This window comes from Saimiri boliviensis, chromosome 15, assembly GCF_048565385.1.
Source record: "Saimiri boliviensis isolate mSaiBol1 chromosome 15, mSaiBol1.pri, whole genome shotgun sequence".
In the NCBI taxonomy this organism is placed as follows: Eukaryota; Metazoa; Chordata; class Mammalia; order Primates; family Cebidae; genus Saimiri; species Saimiri boliviensis.
Window position 1 is genome coordinate 51095268 of NC_133463.1, and position 4807 is coordinate 51100074.

Sequence of the window (4807 nt, forward strand, 5' to 3'; positions counted from 1 at the left end):
TGGTGGTGTGAGCCTGTAGCCCTAGCTAGTTGGGAGGCCAAGGCAGGAGGATTGCTTCAGCCCAGAAGTTTCAGGCTCCAATGAGCTATGATTATACCATTGCACTTTAGCCGGGTGACAGGGAGATTCTGTCTCAACAAAATAAAACAACAAAACAAAAACAAAAAAACTTCAAAAATAAAGTCAAAAGCCCAAGGAGGAGGGTGGGTATCTTTCTAAAGGCTTCATGGTAACTTGAATGTTGGTGTCTCTCTTACAGAGGCTAAGAATTCTTGTCTATCTCTTTATGGTGGCACCAACCACGCCTGCTTTTTGATGCTTCATTATCTTGAGGGAAGGAGAGGCGAAGAAATGGCAAGTGATTGCAGCTACGGTGGCTGCAAGTGAGTAGCAGTGGAGAGCCAGGGGAGGACCCCGGAGATGAGTGTAGGTAGGCACTGATAAGGGCCCCACATTGCCCATGTCAACACGCCAAGGCACCTGCTCATGGTAGTACTTACGTCCTTTCCCTAAGACGCTACATCAAGCCCAAGACCCCTAAGAAGCTCTCACAGTCTCCCAGGGTCATCATCAACTGAGAGGAGCAGGGACTGGCCCTTACTGTCTACTATGAATTTATTCCAGTAAAACCAAGTATTTTGTCTTTTTTCATTCTCATAAAAACTCTAGTAGTAAAGGGAAGCAGAAAGCTGTCAAACAACTTGCTTTGGGTCTCATTGCTAATAATTGCTGGAGTCCGAACTTGAACGTAGCCCTGACCTTTGGTCCGTGCTCTTCTCACTACATGTGGCTGCCTGGTGGTATTCACAAAGGCAAGAGCACAGCACTGAGTGTGAAGACCTGAGCAGGCAGCAAGGAGACATTTATGCTTGTTTCCTCCATTTTCCGCTGAAGACCTCCTTCCCAAAGTAAAGCAAAACAAATTAAAGCCAAACAAAACACAACGGAAATATTTTGTGTTGGAATATTTTTAAAATAATAAATATAATTTAGGGCTGGGCGCGGTGGTTCAAGCCTGTAATCCCAGCACTTTGGGAGGCCGAGGCGGGTGGATCACGAGGTCGAGAGATTGAGACCATCCTGGTCAACAAGGTGAAACCCCGTCTCTACTAAAAATACAAAAAATTAGCTGGGCATGGTGGTGTGTACCTGTAATCCTAGCTACTCAGGAGGCTGAGGCAGGAGAATTGCTTGAACCCAGGAGGCGGAGGTTGCAGTGAGCTGAGATCGCGCCATTGCACTCCAGCCTGGGTAACAAGAGCGAAACTCCGTCTCCAAAAAAAAAAAAAAAAAAAAAAATACATATATATATATATATATATATATATATATATATATAAAATTTAAAATCAGATATTTATAAAGATTTTCAGCTATATCTTCAACAAAATGGAAAATTTAAATGTTATTAGGCCAGACATAGTGGCTCAGGACTTTTTAATCCCAGAACTTTGGAAGTCCAAGGCTGGAGGATCGCTTGATTCCGGGAAGTTGAGGCTGCAGTGAGCCATGATCGTGCCACTGCACTGCAGCCTGGGCAACAGAGAGAGACCCTGTCTCAAAAAAAAAAAAAAAAAAAAAAAAGGAAGAAATTTAAAAGCTACTGTAAGATTCTTATAGTGAATAACATCTTACATCCACCCATTTACCTCTTACAAGTGTACTTGATCCAGAACTCAAGCTGCTGCGGCTTTGCTTTTTTTTTCTTTTAAGCATCATTGGAAGGAGCATCTAATCATTAGCCTCAAGAAATCAAATATTTGAAGCTATAAAAGAGGAAAACATTACCAGCTTCATTGCTGATACAGGGGGTAGGGAAAGAATAAAGACTAGAACAATCTGCATTTTCTGGAACACTTACAGTCAACAACTAAAAATGCATCCTGACAGGAAGGGTTTTAATAAGATCAGCATAGTGTTTGTCCCGCAGACATGCTCTGGGCAAAGTGTCTCTTAGAACCAAGGATGATTAGGGAAGGGAATCTGCTTAAGTAGCAGTAAGTGGACTTTTAGTTTTCAAAACCTTTGCAGATTAATAGACAGAGGGATCATGGTTTATATGGCACTGACACCCGATGAGTTTTTGGTTGGCTTGTTTCACAGAGAGCAGAAGACAACAAAAGATTGCAGATACCAGTTACCAATGTGGGAGGCCCCACAGAAGACTGGGAGAGGTGACTCTGGTTTGCTGACTCTGTAGGAAACAGGGACACAGTAGGAAAGGCCATACAGGATAAGCAGTTACAGATTACCACAATGAGATACGTTTTTCTCTTTTCATGGTCCAAACTTGCTCACTTGTGACATCATGAAGTTGGGTGCACTCCAGAGCCGCAGGAGATCCAAGAACAGGATAAGGAATATAAAAAGCCATTCACGGGAAAGCTGCTGCCTTCAAAAGAAAAGAATGCATACCATAAAACGATGCCCTTTAAAACTCTAAATTCACAAAGCAAGTGCGATCCTATCTTTAGGGTTTTCTTTTTTTTCTAAAGATGAGGTCTTGCTACGTTGCCCAGGCTGGTCTCAAAGTCCTGGGCTCAAGTGATCCTCTTGTCTCGACCTCCTAAAGTGCAGGATTACAGGCGTCAGCTACGGTGCCCACCCCTTTATGGTTTTCTGAAAAATGAAGAAGCTATTTAAGAAAACAGGAATGGGTGACTATCTTTAGTTCCTTAGTTTTAAGGATCACTGTACCAGATGTGGATGTCGTTTGCAAGTGACCCTCAAGACATTAAAGCCAGTTTTATGCCATAACCCTAAGGGAAGCTGGAGGGATGGTGTATTAGTCCATTTTCATACTGTTATGAAGAAATATCCAAGATTGGGTAATTTATAAAGTAAAAGAGGTATCATGGACTCGCAAGGCTGGGGAGGCCTCATAATAATGGCAGAAGGCAAAGGAGAAGCAAAGACACGTCTTACATGGCAGCAGGCAAGAAGGCATGTGCAGGAGAACTGCCCTTTATAAAACTATCATATCTCTTGAGACTTATTCACTGTCGTGAGAACAGCATAGGAAAAGCCTGCCCCCATGATTCACTTACCTCCCACCAGGTCCCTTCCAGGACATAGAGGGATTATGGGAGCCACAATTCAAGATGAGATTTGGGTGGGGACACAGCAAAATCATATCAGAAGCATTGGGTTGGGACCTCAAATTTAAGAGCTTCAGCTTTATCTTCAGATTAAGTTAAATATACAGACAGAGATGCCTGACAAGATTAATGTAAAATGATCCTTGTGCAACTCTGGCTTGAGTCCCATAACAAGCCCACCAGTAGTCATGTAATATGAATTCACCTTTTAATAAATTCTGCAATTATCTAGCCTCTTTATACTACATTGTATTTTTGTGTGTCTATACATTGAGTCTTCTTAAAACTATGCATTTAATACCCACCTGGCAGGGGAGATACCATGATCACGAAGGTGGTTTTCCCAGGGCGAGGCTTGTCCATTGCACTCTGGATGTGCTGACCCCTGCGATTTCCCCAAATGTGGTAAACTTGACTACATAATTTGTGGTAGTGGGGGACTGTGTTTGCACTTTCCCTGGCTTTAAAAAAAAAAAAGAAAAAAAAATATGCATTTAAAAAATAAATTTACCCTATTTTGGATTGTCTTTTTTTTTTTGAGACGGAGTTTCGCTCTTGCTACCCAGGCTGGAGTGCAATGGCGCGATCTCGGCTCACTGCAACCTCCGCCTCCCGGGTTTAAGCAATTCTCCTGCCTCAGCCTCCTGAGTAGCTGGGACTACAGGCATGCGCCACCATGCCCAGCTAATTTTTGTATTTTTAGCAGAGACGGGGTTTCACCATGTTGGCCAGGATGGTCTCGATCTCTTGACCTCGTGATCCAACCGCCTCGGCCTCCCAAAGTGCTGGGATTACAGGCTTGAGCCACCGCGCCTGGTGGATTGTCTTCATTAGAAGAAAATTAGAGCTGCAGCCTAAAAGAATAGAAGGGACTGCAAGGCCTTTCTTAATCTTACAGAAACCTTGTCTAAAAACCAAGTGTCAATTTGCCAGCTATCCCTCAAACAATGACCTTGAGAAGTACAACTTTATTTTTATTCTATTTTTATCTATTTATTTAGTTTTTTGTTTTTTGAGGCAAGAACTTGTTCTGTCACCCATGCTGGAATGCGGTGGTGCAATCTTGGCTCAATTCAGCCTCGATCTCCTTGGGTTCCAGCAATCCTCCCACCTCAGCCTCCTGAGTAGCTGGGGCTACAGGCATGTGCCATTACACCTGGCTATTTTTTTTTTTTTTTGTAGGGACAAGGTCTAACTATTTTGCACAGGCTGGTCTGGAACCCCTGAGCCCAAGCAATCCTCCTGTCTCAGCCTCCCAAAGCACTGGGCTTACAGGATTGAGCCACTGAACCCTGTCCAACTTTTTTTTTTTTTTTTTTTAAGACTTCAGGTTCATTTCCACTTGGAAGCAATAGAAAGAAGCAAATGAAAATGCTTATTAGGAAGCAGGAAGTAATCAGAGTGTTGCAAAACTCTTGGATTCAAAGGCATGAGTGTAAATTAGGATGCTCCTGAATTTGTTGGAATTACAAAGCACATTTGGCCATTGCTGTAGAGGAGGTAGTTAAATTTGTAGAACATGAAAGACTTTGAGGCATTTTGTTCACTCGTGCTGTCTGGGATCCTGCAAAGCATATCTCTTTCTCCCCAAGATGGATGGCAGGTCCTTCGCAGGGCTTATTCTCAGAAACCTTCACTTCCACCCTGTAAAATGTGTAGAGGAATCTGCTTCTGTCTTTCCATACTTCTGAGGAAGCATGAAACAATTT

General features: G+C 42.9%; 1 non-coding gene across 1 annotated transcript; it reads left to right on the plus strand.

The window, feature by feature from the left end:
• Positions 1 to 3395: 3395 nt before the first annotated feature.
• Positions 3396 to 3559, plus strand: LOC120362468 (U1 spliceosomal RNA). The gene has a single exon (XR_005578369.1). It is a non-coding gene; the product is annotated as a U1 spliceosomal RNA (small nuclear RNA).
• Positions 3560 to 4807: the final 1248 nt, after the last annotated feature.